Genomic DNA, 13582 nt, shown 5'->3' on the forward strand with positions numbered 1-13582 from the left:
GTACAGACAATTTTTGACATTTTCTTTTCCAGTGGTTCAGTCAAAAAATTTCTCTAAAATTTCTGTTGTTTTGATTTCAAGTGGAGATAGGGGTTTTATTTTAAAATTAATAGTTTTTAATTTAAGGATGCCAAAAAGCTTATTGAGTAATTGCAAATAAATTGTGATTGTTTGGACCGATCGAAAGATAAGCTTGAATTAGAGTTATGACTGTTAAAAATGATTGAGTTTGAAGAGTGTGTTTGATTTCTTGATTGCTTGAATTGTGGTTGAAAATATGTTATGTTTATGCTTTGATCAAATGACATATGAATTGAGAAATTATGAAAGTGAGGAAGCCGTAAAGGTGATTTTGGTTAGTATTACATGTTAAACAAATATGGTCGAAAGGTTTTGTAAAGTTTAAAAGAAGAAGTGAATTTTCTTTAGTTTCAATAGCAAAAGATTTGAAATGGGGCTAATTTTATTGAATTAGAAAGAGCCCACCTTTAAAGGAAACGATTTGATTATTTTGAAATTGATATTTAGAAATGGTTTGATTAATGAAAAAGATTTGATATTCGGAATGTTTGAGAAATGATTTGATTGGGACCCTTGAAGGGTGGCAAAGCCCGAATTTTAGAAGAAATGCTACAGAAATTTTTATAAAGCTCCGAGGCTTTGCTTAAAGTGTTGTTTTAAAGAAAATTTGATTTAAGAATCATAATATTCGATTTTCGATTTATCAACAAAAGTATTATGTTTTAAGTTTAATCCATTGAGAAAAGATTTTCGATTTAAGTTATGATTTGACTTCGGTTTATTAAGAAAATGAATTTTATTTTGATTAAATGTTTAAAGAAATTTGGATACTTATAAACTAAACATTTTGAGGCTAAGATTGTGGAATGATGGAAAGTGTATCTTTTGGTGATGCAGAAGTGTGAGAGATTATGTGGTGATGTGGAGGTATGATTGAATATGTGGTGATGCGGAGGTATGATTAATTACGTGGTGATGCAGAGGTATGATTGATATTGATTATTTGGTGATGTGGAGGCATGACAAAAAGAAAAGGAATGAGAAACTAGGAATGAAAGCATAATTGGATATTTTATGTTTGAATGGGCTTTTGTGCCAAATTGCTAATGCGAAAGTGTCCGCCTGACTGATAGCCTAAGGTTGCTAATGCGAGAATATCCGCCTGACTGATAGCCTAAGGTTGCTAATTGACGATATATTTTAGCTTGAATTGGATGGATTTCATTATATAAACTCACACTTATTCACCAAGATAGCATACTTTTGTGTTTTCTCTCTCTAGATTGAACCTAAATGTGAAAACATGCATTTTTGTGCTTAAATTAAGCAATTTAATCCCATTTTTATTCCATTCGATGCCGTGATATGTTTGTTGAGTGATTTTAGGTCTTAGAGACAAGAATGGTTTAGTAGAAGTGAAAGAAAGCATGCAAAAAAGGAGAAAGCATGAAGAAAACAAAGGAGAAGAGCTCAGCCATGTGTGCATGCGCACAAGGATGCGTGCGTACGCACAAAAGGAATCCGCATGCGTGCGTGCGCACAACTACCCGTGTGTTCGCACAAGAACCCAAGCGAAGCGAACCCAGAGCATCGCGGAGTGTGCGTGCGCACAGTCCTGTGTGCATACGCACAAGTGAGAATTCAGCGAAGTGTGCGAACGCACACGTCTGTGCGTCCGCACAGGTCCCAGTGCATGCCTTCATTAAAAATACACGTGTACTCACAATTTGGGGCTCTTTTGGCCCATTTCTGAAGGCTTGGAGGCTGGTTTGAGAGGCTATATGAAGGGAAATGTAACACATAACAAGGGAGCCATCTTAGATTAGGAAAAACACATAGTAGGAGTAGGAGTAGTGTAGATTAGGAAATTCTCTCTTAGGTTTAATTAGGGTTTGTAGCATTTTATCTTCAAGTTTGATTTTGGATTCTAGCAATTGCATTGTAAGTATCTCTTTAATTTCTCTTTCAATTACATTACTTGTTCTACATTTTCATCTATTTCAATTTCCTTTGTCAATTTACATAGTCTTGCAATTTTGGATTCCTAGTTGTTTAATTTGATGTTTGATAGCTTTTATATGTTTGTTTGAGTTATCTTTATTGATTTTGATCATTTATGGTTCATAGCTTTCATTAATTTACCAATTTTGCCATGTTTTATGTTTATGCCCACTATGTGTTCGATGAAATGCCAATTTTGATTATGGGGTAATTTCCACCCCTTGGCTTGGGGAAAATAAGTTTATGGATTACTAGAGTCATAATGTCCAACATTTAGTGATAATTCTTGGGTTGTTAGTTGTTATTGTTTCCACTAACGCTAGTTTTTTACTAAGGTAATTAGTAAGTTAGCTAGGAATTGTGGATTAATAACAATTATGCTCACTTAAGTTATCCTTCGATGTTAAGGGTTGACTTAGTGAGATTAATCTATCATAATTATCATAGTTGTGGTTATGGCAAAGAAGGGATTCCATAACTCATCCCAAGTCAAGGTTTCATTTATGTTTTGAACTACTTATCAATCACTTTATAGTTTTACTTGTCCATATTACATAAATAGTTCTTTCTTCTTTTATTACTTTATTAATTGCAATTTTGTCTTGTTCTTTTATTTCTTTATTGCTTCCTTATCATTAGAAACCCTTTTGATCATCACAACCAATTTTATGCACTTGTTGTCACTAGTTTCTAGGGAGAACGATTCGGGAATCTAAGTACTCTTGGTTATAATTGTGTTTTGAATTGTGACATTATCTTGAATTGAATTTTGATTGAGAGGATCCATTACCTGTTTGGACTATACTCACAACGGAATTACTTTATCTAGTCTTCCGAATTGGCATAAATTCTCCCTCTATCAAAGGGGCCTTGTGCCAAATTGCCAATACGAAAGTGCCCACCTAACTGATAGCCTAAGATTACTAATGTGGGAATGTTTGCCTAATTGATAGCCTGTTTCTTACCGTGATGCCAAGATATCCTAATTGACATGGGTTCGCCCATGATGATAATTGTGCCTAATTGACACGGTAAAGAGACCATATTTGGGGTTCGCCCTGAGTAACGTCGGATTGCGGGTAAACAATCGATGCAAGAGCTTATGGCCTGCATAGGAAAGGCATTTATCATATGCATTGCGTGAACTACTTGAGTGTTGTTGTGTGCTGTGCTATGTTATTTGTGAATTCCTTATATTTGATTTATGTGTGAATTTTTTGTGTGTATGTATTGCGTATGTGCTTGTGCTTGATGGTTCCTATATGCGTCAAGAATTAAGATAGCCGAGAACTGATTACTGTACTAAAAAAACTGAGTGACATAACTGGGATTTGTTTAAAGTAAAGATAATTTGAAGAGAACTAACTAAAGTCTTTAAAGTAAGTTTTAAGAAATTCAAAAGGAAATTATTTTAAAGTTAAAGAGCAATTATTTGCAACTTATTTCTTGATATGTAGCCGCGACCGAACATCAGAGCTATATGTAAATATGTATCTGTATTTTCTGTAGTTGGTTTAGCCTTAGACTTTTCCCTCGCCATTTATTGTCTTTGATTTTTTTTAAAGGGGTAGAACTTGTAGTTGAGAAACTTGAAATAAGTTGATGACTTGAATCATCTACCTCTTTCTCTCATCAAAACGGGCCACAGAAGTGATGAATTCTCATTCATTTAATGCATTGATAAGAGCTATATCATGAATTTATAGAACATTGCTTTGAAATGAGTTCTTGCATGCATTTCAGGTGAAAAGAAAAACAAAAGAGAAAGAAAACAAGCAAAGGGTGACTGAGCGCTTGTGTGGGCGTGCCACTTCAAGCAAATGCCAAGGTCTTAGAGTGGGCATGGCACGCCATTTATGTTCTCCAGAGAAGGATGTCCAAGTCCCACTATGGGCATGGCACGCCAGCTATTTTTTCCAGAAGAGAGCCGTCCAAGCTTTACTATAGGCGTGGCACGCCAGTTATGTTTCCCAGAGGAGAATCCTTGGAGTTCACTATGGGCGTGCCACGCCAAGGCCAGGTGTGGCACGCCAGTTATCTTTTCCAGAGGAGAGTCTTTGAAGATTTACTATGGGCGTGGCACACCAACTATGTTTTCCAGCGAAAAGTTCTTGGAGTGTTATAATGGGCGTGGTAGGCCACTACTGGGCGTGGCACGCCAGGCATATTGTCCAGAGAGGAATTTTTGAAGACTTACAGTGGGCGTGGCATGCCAGAGCTAGGCGTGGCATGCCAAGTCTAATTTCCAGAAGAAGGCTCTCCTAGTTTCACTAAGGGTGTGGCATGCTACTGCTGTGCGTGGCATGCCAGTATCAACTTCCAGAGCGGAACATTCAGCTCACAAAAGGGGCGTGGCACGCCAAGGTCTGGGCATGGCACGCCAAGTCTCAACTCCAGAGAAGAAAGGATGGTGCAACCTTCTGGGTGTGGCACGCTAGATTTTGGGCGTGGCACGCCAACTCTGCTCTCATCATGGGCATGGCACACAAGGTCTAAGGCGTGGCACTCCAGTTCGATTGGCCAGAGAAGAAGCTTTGTCACGTTAACAAGGGCGTTGCACGCCAGTGCGTGGCACGCTAGTTCAGTTGTCCAGAAAAGAGGAAAGGAGAGTTCACTATGGGTGTGGCACGCCACACATAGGCGTGGCACACCAGTTCATTGGTACAGAGGAGAAGGAAGAGAGCATCACTATTGGCATGCCACTTGGTATTTTGGGCGTGGCACGCCAACTCTGTTTGCACTATGGGCATGGCACGCTAGTCTTGGGCGTGGCATACCAGTTCACTTGACCAGAAAGGAAGGGTTGTTGCACCAACAAAGGCGTGGCACGCCAGACCTGGGCATGGCATGCCAGGCCAACTTTCCAGAAAAGAAGATTGAAGACATCATCGAGGGCGTGGCACGCCAGACTTGGGCGTGGCATGCCAGCCCAACCCTCATCATGGGCATGTCCAGGGGCTGCCTGGGCGTGGCACGCCAAGTCAAAATCTCAGCATGGGCGTGTCACTTGGGACCTTAGGCGTGGCACGCCACTCACACGCCACTCACATGCCACCAATGAGATATGATTCCTTTTTGTTTTAATTGTAATTTCTTTTCTTTTTGTAATTTCTCATTTCTAGTAATAAAAGTAGTATAAATACCCCTTGAAGAGTACTGAAAGGGGGGCTTAGAACTTTTACTTCACTTTACTTTTACTTTCATCTTCTTCTATCTTTTGTACTTTCTCTAAGCTATGAGTAGCTAAACTCCCTCTCATTGGGGGAAGGAGCTCTGTTGTACTTGATGGATTAATGCTAGTGAATATCTTCTTCTTTTCATCCCTCTTTGATTTGATAGAAGGAATTTCGTTCTTCATGCTTAGCATTCAATTATTTTGGAAAAGAGATTGAATGCAACTTGGGTTTTATGGGAAACTTGGAAGAGGAAACATAAGATCAGGCTTGAAATCCCTTCTCACATATAGTAGATCTGGGTTTTGGGTTTAGATAATGTGACGCTAGATCTACCCATTACTTGGATCTATGAGGAATTAGACCAAGGAATTAGCTCTCTTCATGAGCAATTAGACCAAGGAATTAGCTGATTATCAAGATTTGAGAGATTGAATTACCAAGGAATTGGGATTCAATCAATCATGATTGCCAAGAGGTCAATGAGTTGCATGATTGAAGAAGAGATGATCTGAAATTAATCCAGAGAATGCAACATTTTCTAACCCCAATGAATTTTCCCCATTCTTATCTTCCCTATTCTTTATAGCTTTGTTTAATTTCTGTTAATCACCCCATTCCCTCTTACAATTTAGTCAGTTACATTTATGTCATTTACACTTCTGCAATTTATCTTTATGCTCTTTACAATTCAGCACTCTACTACTTTCTTTATCTTTAAGTCATTTAAAATTCTGTCATTTAAATTTCTGCACTCAACACTTATTGTTGATTAGCTTAACTAAGTTACCCTGCTAACTAAAGTTGTTCAATCAATCAATCCTCATGGGATCGACCTCACTCTCTGTGAGTTTTTACTTGGCGATAGTTCGGTATACTTGCCGAAGGAGTTATTAGAATCGTACAGTAATTTCCAACTCATCAAGTTTATGGCACCGTTGCTGGGGATTGATGCTGAATTGACAATGATTAAGTTGATAGGTACTTAGATTAAGCATTTTCTTTATTTTTTTAGTCAATTTTATTTCATTTCTTCAGTTTTCTTTATTTCTTCCAGCACTTGAATTTTCAATGACTCATTGTATATACCAAGGTTGTCAAACTCGCGAGTTTGGGTAAACTCGTGGAGCTGACCTAGACTCGACTCGTAGACTCGTACGAGTTTACCTGTTATACATTTTTTATAAAAAATTATATATATATCATGTATAATATATATATTTACTCAGATATAGACATTCAAACCTAACAATTTCAACATCAAAACACATAATAAATTAACATAATACTACAATTACAAGTTACAACAACAACAAGTACTTTGGTTCACACATTTAAATCCTTCACAAGTATCTATCTAGTTCAACATAAAACACACAATTACACAATCAAAGGTTCATAAGACACAACCAAAACACAAAAGAAAACAACAAAGCAACAATTAAATTTCTAAATTCTAATAAACTCTAAAACTCAAATCCTCCAATATCTTCATCTTCTATGGCATCAACATCATCATCTTCATCATCTTCATCAGAAACATCATTTCTTTAAGGCTCAGGTTCAACACGGCCAACAAAATCATCATCATCATTCACATGTTCATCTTCTTCCTCTATTAAATTTTGTTGTGGATCCCTAATAAACTCATTCTCACCTCCCTCACCCATATTGAATTCATTACTATTCATATCTGGAATAGCAAATTCATTACTATATGGATCATCATTAGTATTTTCATTCGTTGGCAAGTGAGAATGCTCAACACTTTCAGCAATATTTTCATTAACATCCTCAGTTATCCACTCATCATCAGAATGCACTGCATCAAATTCAAGTTCTGGAGTTTTTCTAATTTGCTTGCCCTTTAACTTCAAATTATACATCACATACACTAAATCATTCATTTTCTTTTGATGTAACCAATTTCTTCTCTTTGTATGAACCTACAAACATATAGTGCCAATAGTTAATAAATATACAAAAATTAAAATTAAAATAAATAATGAATAGTTCTAAGGAAGTAAGGATTAAGGAATCACCATTTCAAATGCACTCCAATTACGCTCACAACCAGATGAACTACAAGTTAAGCTTAGAACTCGAATAGCAAACTTCTTTAGTTCTGGACAACTATCTCCATAGAAGTCCCACCACTCAGCAGGTAGCATGGTCTTCCTACTACTCTTTGCAGTTTCATTACCAAAGAGGCCTCTATCATAATGAAATAAAAAAAACTCGCGAGTTAACTCGTAAACTCGTATGAGTTTACGAGTTTAGGTAGTGGAATCGAGTTGACTTGGAAACAAACTCGTTTCTGGGTAGACTCGGGTTGACTCGGCTAGACTCGGATAAACTCGCTCAAACTTGCGAGTTTGCTAGCGAGTCAGCGAGTTTAAATTCGTTGCCCATTTTCGCCAAAACGGCATCATTTTGGCCCAAAAAAAACCTACAGCTAACCCAAACCTGGTTGTGTTACCCTAATTCGAAACCCTCACTCCCTCACGGCCGGCCTCACTCCTCACTCTCTTCTTCTAATCGCCACCATCTACCGGTGCCGTTGTCTGCGTCGCCACGCAGAGACCAGACGCCACCCACCTCGCCTTGTCGCTTCCCCTCGCCTCATCCCTCATCCCCCACCGCTCACCCCACGCAGAGTCGCAGAGCCCACTAGATCACCACCACGCAGTGAAGGACCCCCATGCAGAGGCCACACAGAGTCATAGTCTCGCAGAGCCCACCACCGCGCAGAGTCGCACAGTGCCAGAGCTCACCACCACGCAGAGTTGCAGAGCGCCAGAGCCCACCATCATGCAGAGTCGCAGAGCGCCAGAGCCCACCACCACGCACTGAAGGTTCACCGCTCCTGTTCTGCCCTCGTTGACCGTCGCACTCCTCCGTGTTCTGCTTCACTGTGTTTGCCTCCCCTCCCCTCCCATCTGTGTTCTGCTTTACTGCTTCACTGCTGATCTGCTTCAATTCTGCCGATCTCCAAGGTAATTTTGTTAAACTAATTCAAATGCTAACAATTTTGGTATCAATTATTCAATTCTAAAATTTTATTAAGGCCCTGATCTAGTGATCTACATTTGATATGTTGAAAAAAAGAAATTAAACTGCTGTTGCGTCAATAAGTTAGTAAACTGATGCTGCTTGCCTGCTTCTGTGCTTCATGCTTCATGCTTCATGGTTAAAATGTGTGGATAGTGCTTATGATTAGATTCAGAAGAGAAAACATCATATATATTCAAATGCTATCATTATATATTTTTTCTTTTGTTTTCTACTTCAGTTATGTACTTATGTAGTTATGTTTAGTTTACTGAAACTCTGAAGTCTGAATTGAAATTCTGAAGTCTGAATTGAAACTCTAAAATATCTGAATTGAAACTCTGAAGTCTGAATTGAAACTTTGAAGTCTGAATTGACACTCTAAAATATCTGAATGAAACTTTGAAGTCTGAATTGTTAGTGTTACTGTGTTAGTTTAGCTAGTGTAATTCACATATCAACAATCTCAGAATTTGGCTAAGTTTTTAATTGTAATTTGCATTTTGCAATGTGCTCTCCTCCTTATTCTCTTAATCAGCGCTTGTTTAAATGAAAATGTATCTGTTGTGTGATAAGGTGAGTATTGGAGTGATGATTAAGTCTTCTGATGCTGAAAATTTTTCATCCTTTGAACATTATTGTTATAAGTGTAGCTGAAACTAGTGTTAGTTATGAATTTAATTAGTGGATAATCTTAATCTAAATTTAGTTAGTGGATAATCTAAATCTGAATTTGTTATTTGGGTTGTTGATTTTTAGGGATAAAAATACAAAATGTCTGAAAATGTTGGTTCAGGGACAGGGTCTTCGCTTCCTAGTAATCTTAGACATACACCTGCTGTTTCTAGGAGGAAAAATGCAACTGGAAATAGAAGTGATATAGGATGGAAACATGGGATTGATGTTCAAGGCAATGGTAAAAAAGTGAAGTGTAATTATTGCTCAAAGACTATAAGTGGAGGGATTTATAGATTCAAGCATCATCTTGCCGGTACTAAAGAGGATTCAGAGCCTTGTGCTTCAGTACCTGAAGAAGTTAAGGCTGTGATGTTGAAAGTCTGTGTGGAGGCTAAAGAAGCATCATTGAAGAAGAGAAGATTCGGTGATGATGAGGATTATCCTGAACAAACAGAAAAGGAGAAGGGCAATTCTCAACAAAAGGGGAAAGATATTCACAACTTTGTCACAAAAGGAAAAGGGGCTCAAGTTCAATCAATAATAAATCAAATGATGAAGAAGGATCTAAAAGAACAATGTGATCAACAATGTGCCATATTTTTCTATACAAGTGCTATTCCTTTCAATGTTATTAAGAATCCCGAGTTTTTAAAGTTTTGTGAGATGGTTGGGAGATATGGAATTGGCTACAAACCCCCTTCTTACCATGAGTTAAGAGAAACCCAATTAAGAAAAGCAGTGAACAATGTTGATGAAATGCTTACCGAATTTAAGGCAGAGTGGAAGAGAACTGGTTGTTCAATCATGTCGGATGGATGGACTGATAAAAAAAGGCATAGTATTTGTAATTTCTTGGTGAACAGCCCTAAAGGAACATTTTTCCTTTATTCATTGGACACTTCTGACATCTCAAAAACAACGGATAAAGTTTTCAAAATGCTAGAAGATACCGTAGAATTTGTTGGTGAAGGGAATGTAGTCCAAATTGTTACAGATAATGCTACTAATTATAAGGCTGCTGGAGAAAGAATGATGGAGACTAGAAAAATTTTGTACTGGACACCATGTGCTGCACACTGCATAGATTTGATATTGGAGGATTTTGAAAAGAAGCTAAAGGTGCATGAAACAACCATAAAAAAGGGAAGAAAAATCACCACTTTTATCTACTCCTGGAGTATGCATATTAGCATGTTGAGGAATTTTACAAAGGGAAAGGACTTGGTTCGGCCAGGTGCCACAAGATTTGCCACTGCCTATTTGACTCTCACTTGTCTTCATGATAATAAAGGACCGTTGATGACTATGTTTACTTCTGCTGATTGGAAGACAACTAAGGTTGCATCAACGCCTGAAGGAATAAGAGTCCAAAATATGGCCTTGGATAGTAGGCTATGGAAGAATATTGTCATATGCCTCAAGGCTGCTGCTCCTCTCATTACAGTCCTTTGCTTGGTTGATTCAGATGAAAAACCAGCCATGGGTTTCATCTTTGAAGGCATGAGAAATGCCAAAGAAACAATCAAGACTAACTTCGATTGTGTTAAAAAGAGGTAATCTTGAGTCTTGACTAATTGAAAGCTTTAATATTTAATTATCAATGTATCATGTTACCATGTTTTTTTGTTATATTCAGTTATTTATTTAATTTTCTTATTTTTATTCATTTGCATTGTTATTTTTAGTTATGAACCTATATGGGAAATTATTGATGGAAGGTGGGAAAGTTAATTGCATAGACCATTGCATGCAGCTGCGTATTATCTTAATCCTCATTATCACTATGAACCAAATTTCATGGTTGATGATGCTGACATTAAGATTGGTCTATATAGTTGTTTGAAAAAACTGGTTCCTAACCAGGAAGAAAGGAAAAAGGTTGGTCTACAGCTTTCTGACTTTCATTATGCTAGAGGCCTCTTTGGTAATGAAACTGCAAAGAGTAGTAGGAAGACCATGCTACCTGCTGAGTGGTGGGACTTCTATGGAGATAGTTGTCCAGAACTAAAGAAGTTTGCTATCCGAGTTCTAAGCTTAACTTGTAGTTCATCTGGTTGTGAGCGTAATTGGAGTGTATTTGAAATGGTGATTCCTTAATCCTTACTTCCTTAGAACTATTCATTATTTATTTTAATTTTAATTTTTGTATATTTATTAACTATTCGCACTATATGTTTGTAGGTTCTTACAAAGAGAAGAAATTGGTTGCATCAAAAGAAAATGAATGATTTAGTGTATGTGATGTATAATTTGAAGTTAAAGGGCAAGCAAATTAGAAAAACTCCAGAACTTGGATTTGATGCAGTGCATTCTGATGATGAGTGGATAACTGAGGATGTTAATAAAAATATTGCTGAAAGTGTTTGAGCATTCTCACTTGCCAACGAATGACAATACTAATGATTATCCAAATAGTAATGAATTTGCTATTCCAGATATGAATAGTAATGAATTCAACATGGGTGAGGGAGGTGAGAATGAGTTTATTGGGGATCCACAACAAAATTTAATAGAGGAAGAAGATGAACATGTGAATGATGATGATGATTTTGTTGGCCGTGTTGAACCTGAGCCTGAAAGAAATGATGTTTCTGATGAAGATGATGAAGATGATGATGTTGATGCCATGGAAGATGAAGATATTGGAGGATTTGAGTTTTAGAGTTTATTAGAATTTAGAAATTTAATTGTTGCTTTGTTGTTTTCTTTTGTGTTTTGGTTGTGTCTTATGAACCTTTGATTGTGTAATTGTGTGTTTTATGTTGAACTAGATAGATACTTGTGAAGGATTTAAATGTGTGAACCAAAGTACTTGTTGTTATTGTAACTTGTAATTGTAGTATTATGTTAATTTATTATGTGTTTTGATATTGAAATTGTTAGGTTTGAATGTCTATATCTGAGTAAATATATATATTATACATGATATATATATTTTTTTATAAAAAATGTATAACAGGTAAACTCGTACGAGTCTACGAGTCGAGTCTAGGTCAGCTCCACGAGTTTACCTAGACTCGCGAGTTTGACAACCTTGGTAGTGGATCCTAAGGACCAAGAAAAGACATCTTTCACTTGCCCTTATGGTGTTTTTGCATATAGACCTATGCCTTTTGGTTTGTGCAATGCACCTGCTACATTCTAAAGGTGCATGCTGTCCATTTTTTCTAATATGATTGAGAAATTTATTGAGGTTTTCATGGATAGTTTCTCAGTGTTTGGTGACTCCTTCTCTAATTGCTTACACCATCTTGTCTTGGTGCTCAAGAGATGCCAAGAGACTAACCTGGTTTTGAACTGGGAAAAGTGTCATTTTATGGTTACCGAAGGGGTAGTCCTTGGCCACAAAATCTCTAAGAAAGGCATAGAGCTAGATAGAGCTAAGGTGGAAGTGATTGAAAAATTACCCCCACCTTGTAATGTTAAAGCAGTTAGGAGCATCCTAGGACATGCTGGCTTCTATAGAAGGTTCATTAGAGACTTCTCAAAACTTACTAAACCATTAAGTAACTTGCTTGTCTTTAATATACCCTTCATATTTGATAGAGAATGCATGCAAGCCTTTGAGGAGCTTAAAAGTAAGCTCTCTTCTGCACCTATTATAGCACCAACAAGCTAGAAATTGCCTTTTGAATTGATGTGTGATGCATCAGATTTTGCCATTGGTGCCGTATTAGGTCAAAGGAGAGACAAGCTAGTGCATGTCATATATTATGCCATCAAAGTTCTTAATGAAACCCAAAGGAACTACACCACCACAGAAAAAGAACTCCTTGCTATAGTCTTTGCTTTTGACAAATTCAGGTCTTACGTTATTGGTTCTAAAGTAGTTGTGTTTACTGACCATGCAGTACTTAAATACTTGTTAACCAAACAAGAATCCAAGCCTAGATAGATTAGATGGATCATATTACTCCAGGAGTTCAATATTGAAATCAAGGACAGAACTAGAGCAGAAAATAAAGTGGCAGACCACCTATCAAAGATCCCACATATGGACATTGAAGCTCACAACCCTGGTGTAAATGAGAGCTTCCTAGATGAGCAATTGATGATGCTTCAAGAGGTTCCATGGTTTGCAGACATAGCCAACTTCAAGGCCATTGGAGAGCTACCCTCCAACATCAACAATCACTTAAGAAGGAAGCTCATCAATGATGCCAAGCATTTCATATGGGATGAACCATACCTCTTTAAGAGGTGTGCTGATGGACTACTAAGAAGATTGGTGCACAAATTGTGAATCATACTTTTCACAACTCGTACCACTGACCAGCAAGTGCACTGGGTCGTCCAAGTAATACCTCACGTGAGTAAGGGTCGAATCCCACGGAGATTGTTGGTTTGAAGCAATCTATGGTTATCTTGTAAATCTTAGTCAGGAAGTCAGTTATGTTTATCAGTTGAATTGCAAATAAACAAGAGAGCATGGATTAAAGGTTACTTGTTATGCAGTAATGGAGAATATGTTGGAGTTTTGGAGATGCTTTGTCTTCTGAATCTCTGCTTTCCTCTGTCTTCTTGTTCACGCACGCACGTCCTCCTATGGCAAGCTGTGTGTTGGTGGATCACCGTTGTCAATGGCTACCTTCCATCCTTCCAGTGAAAACTACGCTCACGCGCTCTGTCACAGCACGGCTAATCACCGGTTGGTTCTC

General features: G+C 37.6%; 1 pseudogene; it reads left to right on the plus strand.

Moving 5' to 3' along the window:
• Positions 1 to 9020: 9020 nt before the first annotated feature.
• On the plus strand, positions 9021 to 11291 carry LOC107611111 (uncharacterized; annotated as a pseudogene).
• Positions 11292 to 13582: the final 2291 nt, after the last annotated feature.

This window comes from Arachis ipaensis, chromosome B8 (assembly GCF_059453495.1).
Source record: "Arachis ipaensis isolate K30076 ecotype BB chromosome B8, ASM5945349v1, whole genome shotgun sequence".
Lineage (NCBI taxonomy): Eukaryota > Viridiplantae > Streptophyta > Magnoliopsida > Fabales > Fabaceae > Arachis > Arachis ipaensis.